At 40.8% G+C, this 13,176-nt stretch overlaps 1 protein-coding gene across 2 annotated transcripts in view; it reads left to right on the forward strand.

Annotated features, from left to right (window-relative positions):
* Positions 1–13,176, forward strand: part of mpped1 (metallophosphoesterase domain containing 1) — a gene marked incomplete at both ends in the record, with an annotated part of 219,862 nt that overhangs the window by 162,947 nt on the left and 43,739 nt on the right. The gene's annotated exons all lie outside the window — the stretch shown is intronic.

The following is a 13,176-nucleotide window of genomic DNA, read 5'->3' on the forward strand; positions in this document are numbered from 1 at the left end:
ACTTCCTCCACCTGAGACAATGTCTTGCCTTTACTCTCTCAGTGAGCCTTTAAGACTTATTTCTTTATACTAAGGAGAAATGATGATGTCGGAGTTGTTGGAATAACCCTCTATTCAGTCATTTTTAGAGAGTAAAGTCCAGAAACATCATCTGCTGCACATTTGTTAAGTAAAATTATAGGACATCTGTAAATGACAAGTGCTGATAATACATATGAGCGCATTCCAGCATTTTATAAGCATAGAATTATAAGGTATTATCTGTCTTTCATTAACTAATTAAAATTGAGCTCCATCCTGCTATTATTGGACTGAATAGTGCTTTACAAAAAAGCAACTTTTGAAATCAAACATTCACACAGAAATGCATAATGGTTTCACCAGCTGGTATCACAGATCTTGGATGCTCTGGATCTCAGAACTACTCTTTACTCATAATTTAGCAACTAAGATTCTCGGCAGCAGAAACCAATCTGGCAACCTCGGCAGATTACATCTGTGACATTATTAATAATGAGCTGCATGGCCGGGACACGCAGTTTTGCACATTCATGGCTCTGCTCCTTTACAAGCACAAACACGAGTGTCTCGCTCCGTGTGATTTTTTCATCAGAAGTCAATTAAGACAAACTCATGTCTGACAAGAAGAGGAGTGAAAACATCTCCTCTTTATTACAGTGTTTTATACATCTTTGAATATACTAAGGCATGGCCTCTATGGTGTAGAATTCTTACAGTAGAAGAAAATCTGTCCATGAGCTGGTGCAAATTTTTCACAAATGATAATATTATGCAGAGCTGATTGATATGGAGTTAACCCTGTTCTTGGGCTGCTGGCGGTCCTGGGATTGGTACCAGGTACAAGTGCAACCTGAAATACGATCCAGAAAGTCCAGAAAGTAACCGATCTGAGAGTGTGAGCTCATCATACACTAGAACCCCCAAACAGCTGTTTGAACACTCACCACTGAACCTGCACCGAAAGGTTATCACAGTGTCAACCATTTTATCATGACGGAGAAGAAATACAGATTTTACATTACAAAGTGAGGAACAGGAATGTGCTCTGTGTATGTGGCCCCCATCGCACGTATGGGTGGCAATGGGGGCTGCTTCCCGTTGTAGTTCATGTCCTGGACGTACTAAGCCAAACCACAACATTTTTTCTAATCACAAGTCATTTTGATGCCTAACCCTAACCGTTACCTTTTATGGTCTATAACAAATATAAAGCTTCAAAAAGTCCTGAAACAGCATGTAACTATTTTTTATCAAACGTTACTAAACCGGAGGATAAACTGTAGTGCTTTTGTTGGGGACTATTTTCAGCAGCAGATTAATCCACATTTGGTGCTCTAGTGAGTTTTTGAGGAAGAAGGACGGTGTGTGTGGGACTGAGTCAAAATTAACTACAGTGTATGTGTGGTGATGAAGGAACATGTCACCCACTTCAACAGTGTGACTCATTATCCACGTAGTTTTTAGTTATTGCTGGAATTGAAATTTCCAACACTCGTGCCACCCCTTGAAATTGAGTCTTTGCATATGATGCATGTCGCCGTCTTATGGCTCCTTTCTGCTCAACATTAGATACGCAAACAGATCTGTCCGTACTCTGCGTACATTAAAGCTGTATTGCTGCATGTATTCTGTACGCTTACGGATGTGAATCGATACTGACCAAACGTTGCAGTACCACCAGAAATCGAGGGGGCAGCTGGGGGCACTGTACACAAAAAAAGTGTCGTGAATATAAGGAGCGAGCGAATCATTAAAACTCCAGACGGACATCCTGAAATACCTAAAGAGACATTCGTCGAGTTTCTCTCATCTGTCAAACCAAAATGTGGAATTCTCCGTCCACTCTCTGGGTCTTTAGCGTCTCACAGACCACCGCCGTCTACAACGCTGCCTCCTTCTCAGTAGACGTAGGATTGTTATCTCCTCCATCGACGCCATGATTTATTTATTTATTTACTTCATGATGACTTTATTGGAGTAACTTTTGAATCTGAGCGACGCCCTCTAAAGGATGGGACGAAATGTGTGCACGAATGAGCGTGAGTGGTTATAACCTTTTGTGGGCTATAACCGCTCACGTTAAGTTCAGCAGTGTCCTGAAACACCATTTTAATCAAATATTACTAAACCGAAGGATAAACTGTAGTGCTTTTGTTGGGGACTGTTCTCCCCGTGTCTGCGTGGGTTTTCTCAGGGTTCTCCAGCTTCCTCCCACAGTCCAAAGATATGCAGGTGTTAGGTTCATTGATGACTCTAAATTGCCCGTAGGTGTGAGTGTGAATGGTTGCCTGTCTCTGTTTTTCTCTATGTGCCCTGTGATAGACTGGCGTCCTGTCCAGGGTGTACCCCGCCTCACGCCCAATGTCAGCTGGGATCGGCTCCATAAAAAACATACGATATGACCAGCCTTTTCCTTTAAAGGTGTAGCCTATTTTCCAGGCTACAGCAGACGTGTAAAACCTCGACAAGAGACTGTTTGGCTCGAGGGTCTTTGACAGATGCTTCGAATAATTGAATTTTAGGGGGCAGCCCTAATAACTTTGAAACTAATAGGGTTAGAGACTTGTTTTCAAATCCTTGGGGGACGTTTTGTCAGGTCATGATATAACTCTGTGAGAACTTTTCATTGGTTGCGAGGTGTTTTCTTCAAGTAACTTGGAGTAAGTCTTCAAGTCATGTCTTCGACTACTTTTTACTGTTTGTTGAGTCAGTGTGAGTCAGTGTGTTGGGAAAGAGACGGACAGAAACAGCAAGTGAGGACAAGCAGGGGGGCAGATTAGGGGAGTGGAGGAAAAATGTCTATATGCGTAGGTACTAATGGGTTAAATCTCTTTAAATGTTTATAAAGATGGTCTCTGAGGAATGTAAGACAGACAGGGGAGACAGACAGCTTGTTCACAGACACACAAACACACACAAGGATGAGAGAGACAAAGTAGTCTGTTTGTTGATGGGGGATTTGCACGAAGCGACGGGGGAGAGAAAGCGAGAGACCTTTTTTTTCTTCTTTAAATGAAAACGGCAGAAATGTATCGCTCCCCACTGCTCCGCATGGAATAATTAAAGACAGAGATGCAAAAGACTCCTTAATTAGATTTTTTAATTATTGAGGATTCACTTCTCCTTCTATAGTGGCCCAATTAAGAAAGCTCATCAAAAACTAAAGAGATGAAGAGAGGCCTCCTCCTCTTCCCTGTCGCCCCCTTCTCGTCTTCCTCCTCCTCTCTTCCTCCACTCTCTTATTTGACAGAAATGGACTACCTGCGCTCCGTTTGATGGCTTGTCCTCGCTGATGAGCGAGAAACTGAAGGGACTCTTGCCGACTTTAATTAACTTGCTTGTTTTCACGGCCCCGCTGAAAGTAAAAGAGAAAGGAGGGAGAGTGGAGAGGTGGAAAAGGAGAGGTGTAATGCAGCAGTGGCGTGCAAAGCTTTCCCTTTAATGATAATGAGTCTAATGATGGTGGAGATGGCATGAAGGTAATTTCACCATCTTTCTGTTCTCTGAGCGGTTGGAGTTTGCTTTGTCCTCCCTCTGAGCAGGAGACACTTCTGAGGAAGTGAAGTTTGAATGATGGAGAAAAGAATGAGAAGTGAAAAAGCCACCATCTTAAAGGACTCTACCGGTGGTGTTGCATGTTTTAGCCCATTAACTACAAATTGTGTTTAGTTTAAGTTACTGCCAAACGTTTTCTAAAGCTTTCTATCAGTCTCAGACTGATTTCCTCCAGGCAGCCATTGGTTTCACTTCATTTCAGGGAGCTTTGGAACTCAACCTAGGTAGCTTATCTATCAGAGTGAACATTTAATGGCATTTGTTTTACACTTTCATCATGTGGTAATTTGGTTACAAATAGGGACCATTTTGAAGAATAGTCACATTTGGTGCATTCAAGGACAGTCTGACTTCAAACATGTGAAAAATGGCTGTTTAAAATCTATCCGGCTGTTCCGTCACACCTAACACCTTTTCAAAATAAATTTCTGTGTCCAAACGCTCCATTGAAATAAAAAAAGAAAACAATGCCCAAACGTGAACAATAACGATCACCTCTTTCGTCAGTTTTTTTTTCATTGATAAGAAAGAGGTGAAAGGACAATTAGATTGTTTTTTAAAAACTCAGATCTGTTCAAACAACAGGGAACACGGCACTGCAGTGTTGTAGAAATATGAGGCTTGAAGCGGCTTGGACCCGGAAATCAAATTTTGTGACGCGTTAAGTTACGTCTTAACAGTCTTAGATACAATCCTGAAACATGCCATAAGCAAGATGTGAAAGTGAAGCAATTTTTGCCATTTATTGTATTGAAGAAGCTGCAGTTTTGCTGCCAACTCTCAAAAGTTTAAGTTTTCAAAAAAACATTGGTCACTTGTTTAAATTCGTCAAATCAAAAGTTTCTTCAGAATCGACCTGTTGTGGTCGTGTGAATAATGACAGCCCTTCCTCTGAGCCAAAAGCAAAAGTGGTGTGTTTGTGTAGTGTAGTTATCTCTAATTGGGCAATATTTAGTAACATCACTTACTTGGGAAGCTGCTGACTATTGTTATCAGGAAGAGTTCAATGATGTATTTACAAAATAAATGCGCAAAGTCCAAATGAAACAGGAAAACTAGACACTGGGAAAACAAGAAGAGCTGGAACGCTAGACGCAAGGTGAAAAGACAGAGTGGGAAAGAACAAAGAAACTGGGCTGGTATATGTAGTGAATGAGTGATTGGGAAAGAGAACATGTGAGCAGGAGGGGAAGACTGCAGTACTAAAGGACAGGTGAAAGTAATAAAGTAAAGAAAAAACCAGCAAGTAAAAAGAACAAAAAGGCAGAAAGTGAAGGGGATTTAAGACAAGAGGAGAGGTGAATCAAGAAAAAAAAACAGGAAAAATTAAGGATATGAATACATATAAAGCTGAAAAAACGACCTCTGGAGCAGATTGCATGGTGTCTTCAGCCCATTCTGAGATTTGACCATACAGCTTGCCTTCTTCAGAGCTCATGTAACATCAGCTCATGAAATAAAGTTCATGCTGCATATCCATTACAAGGCGCATCTAGTAATTATACCTCTTTGCTACCAAAAGTTTATCAACATCTTGAGCAGTTAAGCACACTTTCCCTGAAGTCCCTTAAGCTGGTCATGAACTCTGCAATTTTAGAATTCTTTTTTAATTCCACCTCATACTGTTTGATTTAATCGTCTGTGATATAAAGGCAAAAGCTCAGCATTTAGATTTAGCTCACACTGTACGGTCTGATCATTGAGTCACAACCTGAGTACTCACACTGTATGTGTCAAATAGGAAACAAATTGGCCATTCAGTCCCTGCACGCCATTCTTGCAATTGCTTATTGTTAATAGACTTTGGTTTTTTTTTAAAGATCTGATGCTGGTAGAAGTTTGTTTGCTCGTGAAGGTTGGCTGAAAGAAGGTTGGCTTTCAACAACTTTTTTTCACTTTCTGTTCCTCTCACTGGTATGTTGCCATGACACTTTCAGATGATAATAAAAGGCACTGACCATGGGGAATCAAGCTAAAGCCTGACAGAAATTCATTCGACGGCAAGTCGGGAGCAGTTGGAAGGGCATTGAGCCATCCTCGCTCCCACCTGTACTTGGGTCTGACCTCAAAATGAGTCATGCAACTCAAAATTTGGTGAAGAAAGGGACTCAAATCATACAGTGTAGTGTTACAGCTAAATAATGGAGTGTTGGGCTGCTGAGTCTTGGCAGCAGCAGCATGTTTGATTCAACAATGACTGACATCTTTTCACTTGCCAGTCTTTGAATCAGCAGTTGGTCAGGGGGTTAAAAAGAACATTATAGAGGCTGGTTGGCCATACAGGGTGTCCGACTGTGGTTCGTATCATACCTCCTAAAGGCCCAGACACATCAACCCCACATCAAAGAACTAGTGAAGACAAAGGCCATCTCACGTAGTCTGTATCTCACACGAAACGTTGCATTTGAAGGCACAGCAAAGACTACCGACTTGCGGTAGTCTGTATTCTTCATTTGAAAAGAGTAACCAGAAGAACAACAGGACGGATTAAAGATGCTAGTTAGCCCGTTAGCACATTAACAACACAAACTGAAGTTGGAGGAACTAATGTTTACTGTGCCCCAGCAAACAACAACACAAACAATCAGGAACCATTTCTCTTAAAGAGCTCAATTACCTTACCTTTTATTATAGATTCTTCTCCATTATGACAGATAAAGGTAGCCTCGTGAGACCATCCTAATCTCACAAGCTCCACTGTATTTTACTCGCAGATCAGTCTGTAAACGTGCAAGGGAGAAAATTTGGAGAAGTTTGCCAAGTGACCGAACCAATGGCGTTGGTTTTGAGGCAGGATGTTGACTTCAGTCCTGCGTTTACTAGAATGCCTACTGTGTTTAACTCAATGCATTTAACTGTTGGTTTCTATGCAGATGACAAAACATTATTAGTTGCTGTAAGAGCAAAAGTGAGACTTGAAATTTTGATCCCTTCCTTATTCTTAACCTTCCTAATGAGGTCCCTTTCTGTTAGCCTCGTGAGACCATCCTGATCTCTGAGCTCCATTGTATTTTACTCACGGATCAGTCTGGTAATGTGCGGTGGAAAAAAATTGGAGAAGTTTGCCAAGCGACTGAACCAATCAGAGTTGGTTTTGAGGCCAATTTAATTGTGAATCCATAGGAAAGAGTGTTCCTATGGATATAATATAATGGATATGGATAACTATGAACTCATTTCTGTTTGTTTAGAGGCATTCAGATCCCTGGTTAGCACTAGCATAACTTTCATTTTAGAACAACAGCAGAGTAGGCTGAGCTTCAGTTAGCTAACCGCCTCGGCTGCTACCTGCGATTGATGCGATGAAGCGATGATCAAAAACGTGACAAATGTCATCAAGTGACGTGATACTCGCATTCCGGGCGATTTAATCACCTCCGTCGCTCTTGGTGTAAATGCACGGTTAGCAATCAATGTTGGTTTATCTAAGCTATGACCATATGCTTTCCCAAGTTGATTTCCATGGTCTACTGAAAAGAACAGAAAGCAGTAGCTGACTGAAGGGAAGGAAATCAATGTAACAACTCGTGAAATGCTTTAGAACTGTAAGAAGTAATGTAATGTAAGCACAACATGCAGCACCACCAGTGTGCTCCTTTAAAAATGAGAGACGTACAGTTGGGAGTTCATGCTTTTCTGGGCCTCCTCACCAGAGCCCACTCTAAATTAACATCCGATTCACTTTGAGAATCACAAATCCCCCCTGGGCCCTGTCCTCTCCTCTCTCGCGTCTCCTCCTCCATCCCTTCATTCCACCATCTCCCACCTCCATCCCCGTAGCACTTACATTCCCACAGGACTCAAATAAAGTAGCCTACAAACACTGAACATTAATAAACGGGTACTTAAGGGGGTTGGTGGAGGAAAGAAGAAAAAAAAATTGGCCTACTTTAACACTTGTCACTTTTCCCACCCTCTCATCCCTCCCCTTTTTTCCTACTCTTCTCCAATTTCATCTTTTCCTTCCTTGTAAATGTCTGCCAGTCTCCAGCCCTGTAGCTGAATAAACAGTTATGGAGGGAGGAAGAACAGACGAGAGGACATTTACTGTGTCGTTTCCCTAGAGGGATTTCTCTTTAAATTACCTGTTAAATGGCCTCCAGGGGCAGGACTTCAGTATGTGTGGGTGTGTGTGTCAGCATTTGCGTGTGGTTGTGTGTTACGCCACGCTACGGGGCATATTCCTCCATTTCACACATGCCTTCCCTCCCCAAGGCGTATTGCATTGTTGAGGAGAAAAACTGAATTAAAGTGATTCTGTCCTTATGTTCCTCCTTGCCTCAGTGTCTCCCTTCTCGCCTATACACACTCTCTCTCACACACACACACACCACTCCCCACCTCTTCTTCTTTCCGTCTCGCCAGTTCATCAGCGAGCGGTTATGTTCGGTGTTTGACCACAGAGTCGGGGGAGTCAGGATGCCATGGACACTGCAAAAAGTGTCCATGCTGGAAGTCATATCATCTCTCTCTCTGTCTTTCTCTTCACATGTTTGAAACCAGCAAATGAGATGATTCTTTCTCTGAATACAGTTTCATTTTTAGTAGCAATTTTACACAACCAAATGTGTTCACTGTGAAACAGCTTAACTCACATTGATCCACTTCCATCAAAATGAACCTTTCAAGTAAGATAAACATATTGATGTGCTAAAATTTGCACACAAAAACAAACATTTGCATACTGTGTCAGGAATATTTAATTATAGTTCCAGGTGCTATGTGGTGAAGAAGTGCTGTAGCCTGTTCGTTTGTACTATCTGTATCCAAGCTCTTATATAAGTGTTGACTTCAGTCCTGCGTTTACGTGCGATTTTAATCCCTTCCTCATTCTTAACCTTCCTAATGAGGTCCCTTTCTGTTAGCCTCCGGAGACCATCCTGAACTCTGTGCTCCATTGTATTTTACTCACAGATCAGTCTGGTAACGTGCTGCGGAGAACATTTAGAGAAGTTTGCCAAGCGACCGAACCAATCAGCGTTGGTTTTGAGTGTGACGAAATGAGAAGCGAGTCTTCAGTGTAAACAACATGGCGGTTTCCACGGATGAGATGAGTGCAGCTATGGAGCAAGCCACTCCCTAACTGTTTTTTTTCTCTGGATCCTTCTCTTGAATATGGACTGGGCTCCTGAAATTGGGCCTTTGATCCGTAAATTCACGTTACACAAACCGAAAATATCCTTTACCCACATGTTGTTTACTTTCTGAGCTTTGTCTCAACGCCATTAGTACGTCATGCGGTTCATTGATCTGATTGGTTGATTTGGCCCGTATGTTGGTGACAGTTTATCCAAACAGCACCCAGTATTTCATCCCATTCCCAAAAGATCCCCAAATGAGATTTCCCAGATGGATATGCTGAGACAATGAGAGTCATGTGAACCAATCCATCTGGCGGAGTCAGGTTACCTTTCTGTACCGTTGGTCTGAAATTTAAACTGAACAAACAAACTGCGTAGATTGTCCAACCACGATGGAAGGCAAATGTGTCGGCTACACTTAAATGCTGGGTGAAAAGCCGACCATTAAAAAGAGCCATGATAACCATTTTAATATGATGGCACACGTATGAACGATCTCTCCTCAAACATATATAGTGTTGCACTCCATCATAGACGTAAATTGTGATAAAGTACTCGTAAGAAGAATGAAAATAGAGTGGGGTCTTCGAGCAGCCTGCTCCTCTCTTGGTATTCGGTCAGTGGTTAATAACAAGTCAGTCCTGTCCCCCCTTGTCTGACATCAGTCTCTTCCTACCAGGGTTGTCACTTTTTATTTGAAATTTGAAATACTGCTATAACATGGTAATATTTGAATATTCAATCTAATGTTTTTTTCACGTCTTATACTTACTTAAATGTACTATCCATCTGATCTGGTTTGCCCTGTTGCCCCATCAGTAAACTAACATCAGACCAGTCAGCAGAGCTGCACCAGGACACTGCTGCGGTGTGAGTCTGCTATGATGTATTTCTCCCTGATGCTGAATGTCAGCGCTCTAGTATTTCTCATGTGGCTCTGCTGGAAATTTCTCACATGAACGTTGTATCATTTGGCAGTTAATCACTCATCCAAGCCAGTTTCTGTTTTATGAAGTGCTTCAAGTGTTTTTGTATGGATTTTTCCTTTAAATCTGATCAAATAATCTGTGGAAATCGGCATTTTTCCAAGAACTGATTTGCATTTGAAAGAAGAGAAAAAAAATTGAGTTGTTTAAATAGAATGATTATTGATTCTTTCATTCTGACTTAATACATCAAGAGACGCATATTTTCTTGCACAAGATTATTAGCACTGAAAACAGAAATATTGTAAACAGGTTAAAGGTCCAGTTCAGTTTAAGGAGGTTGTACTGCAAGCAGGATATTTTTTGCAGCGTGAAGAGCCCACAGGACAGGCTCCATCCTTCCCTCGAGGGCAGCTCGATGCTCCGCACAGCAGTGTGTCCCTTCTGCCACGTTGGCACAGGGCAATGGTTCTTGCCACTTGCCCCCACGCCATCCCGGATACAGGAGAGGAAGCCGCACTGCCACCCCGCTGCCCACCCAACTACCCGCAACACCTCCTCCACTTCCCCAGAACAAGCCACCGGCTTTGGGTGATCTGGCTAATCTCCATGATTCACACGCTGAAGCCCAGAAGACAGAAGAAGAAGACAAGAGGAGGTGGTGTGTGTGTGTGGGGGGGGGGGGTTCTCCCTCCTTTTTTTTCCTATTGTCTTTCTGTCTCTTTCTTCTCCTCTCCCCCGCCCCTCATTTCCTTCTCTCCACCAGAGAACTTTGAAAAAATTTGCGTCTCGTGGGTTTTTTACACATTCTAATTTCCAACTAAATGGGACATCTGTTTGAGAAAAGGAAGATTTGCCACGGTTGCCAAGGCAACTATCACTCTGAAAGGAAGAGGGGGGCAGGTTGCGGGAGGAAAGAGAAAAAAAAGAAGTCCAACAGCTTTTATGGACAGAATTAGACTTTGGTGGAATATTATCCCTGCAAGACAAACAGCAGCGGGGCCTGTTCTCTCTTTCTCTCTTCTCATCCCTCTTCATGTCATCCTCCCCCTCTCAGTCTCTATCATCTCTCATTCCACTTTCCCCATCTCCCACTGTCAGTCTCTCTATCTTTATCAGCTCTTTTCTCGCTCACGCCCTCATATCCCCTTTCCCTGTTTCCCTTCCTTCCCCCTTTTCTCTCTCTTTCACTATTTCTCATGCTGCAGCATCATCAGAAATATCATTGTGAAATCTGCCTCCAATTACAGGGCCTAAACCCCTCTGTCCTAGCCTCAGCCACCCACCCATGACAGCTTCTCCAATGCCTGAAACGTCTCATCCACATTGTTGAAGCCCACCTCACACTCTCTGGTAATTGGTCATTATTTAGAACAGGAGGGGACAAATGTGCTTCCCCCAGCGCTTCTAAATGCAAGTTAAATGGCCCTTCATTATGCCTGCACAAACAGTAGGGGGGGGGGGGGGTCTTGGCAGTTGTGTAAATTGTCACATGCTGCAGTACAGACAAGATAAGACAAGGTGTGGAAGGATTTCTTTCCCCTTTCCTCCCGTGACATTTCATGGTGGTTTGTTTGTAGTCGGAAAGTTGGAAAACAGGTGAAGCAGCGCTGAGTCTGTGGATATGTGCTGTGTGCAACCCAGAGGGGAAGGAATTAGGATTAGAAAAGCAAAAAAGGTTGTTTTCTCTTAACAGCAGTAGGGCAGAAATTGTCATTATCATTGTCAATATTGTTAAAAATTGATCAGTGACTGCAGCGGTGTTTGGTCTAACAGCGACCACCGTGAACCACATAAAACTCTCTGACAGATTTCTGCTGAGAAATAGAGCTCCTTTTCCGCTCCCACACAAATCCCAAACCAGTGATTGATTAGAATGAAAAAAAAGATGTCAGTTCTCAAAACTGGCAGCATGTATAGCTGAAACTGTAGCAGAGATCATACACACACGATATTTTAGTGAAAAATATAATAAAACTCATTCCAAAGGCATTTTTTGTTCTGTTAGAATTCACACTGTGTGTCAGTGGCTCTAAGTTCAGTTCCAAGAGTCAGAGTGCTGTCTCCACAGCACCTGAGGAATATTTCATGAACTAGCTTTAAAGATTGTATCCCCTGTGACTTCAAACAACAACAACAAAAATGTTACATGGTTAGGTTTAGACAACTTCACTACATGGTTAGGTTTAGACAACAAAACTACATGGTTAAGTTTAATAAACTAAACTACATGGTTAGGTTTAATAAACTAAACTACATGGTTAGGTTTAATAAACTAAACTACATGGTTAGGTTTAGACAACTAAACTACATGGTTAGGTTTAATAAACAAAACTACATGGTTAAGTTTAATAAACTAAACTACATGGTTAGGTTTAGACAACTAAACGACATGGTTAGGTTTAATAAACTAAACTACATGGTTAGGTTTAGACAATAAAACTACATAGTTAGGTTTAATAAACCAAACTACCTGGTTAGGTTTAGACAATAACTAAACTACATGGTTAGGTTTAATAAACTAGACTACCTGGTTAGGTTAAGACAATAAAACTACATGGTTAGGTTTAGACAACTAAACTACATGGTTAGGTTTAGACAACTAAACTACATGGTTAGGTTTAATAAACTAAACTACATGGTTAGGTTTAATAAACTAAACTACATGGTTAAGTTTAATAAACTAAACTACATGGTTTGGTTTAATAAACTAAACTACATGGTTAGGTTTAATAAACTAAACTACATGGTTAGGTTTAATAAACTAAACTACATGGTTAGGTTTAATAAACTAAACTACATGGTTAGGTTTAATAAACTAAACTACACGGTTAGGTTTAATAAACTAAACTACATGTTTAGGTTTAGACAACAAAACTACATGGTTAGGTTTAATAAACTAAACTACATGGTTAAGTTTAATAAACTAAACTACATGGTTAGGTTTAGACAACAAAACTACATGGTTAAGTTTAATAAACTAAACTACATGGTTAGGTTTAATAAACTAAACTACATGGTTAGGTTTAATAAACTAAACTACATGGTTAGGTTTAGACAACTAAACTACATGGTTAGGTTTAATAAACAAAACTACATGGTTAAGTTTAATAAACTAAACTACATGGTTAGGTTTAGACAACTAAACGACATGGTTAGGTTTAATAAACTAAACTACATGGTTAGGTTTAGACAATAAAACTACATAGTTAGGTTTAATAAACCAAACTACCTGGTTAGGTTTAGACAATAAAACTACATGGTTAGGTTTTTATAAACTAAACTACATGGTTAGGTTTAATAAACTAAACTACATGGTTAGGTTTAATAAACTAAACTACATGGTTAGGTTTAGACAACTAAACTACATGGTTAGGTTTAATAAACAAAACTACATGGTTAAGTTTAATAAACTAAACTACATGGTTAGGTTTAGACAACTAAACGACATGGTTAGGTTTAATAAACTAAACTACATGGTTAGGTTTAGACAATAAAACTACATAGTTAGGTTTAATAAACCAAACTACCTGGTTAGGTTTAGACAATAAAACTACATGGTTAGGTTTTTATAAACTAAACTACATGGTTAG

The sequence above is a fragment of the Echiichthys vipera genome (genome assembly GCF_963691815.1).
Source record: "Echiichthys vipera genome assembly, chromosome: 20".
Lineage (NCBI taxonomy): Eukaryota > Metazoa > Chordata > Actinopteri > Perciformes > Trachinidae > Echiichthys > Echiichthys vipera.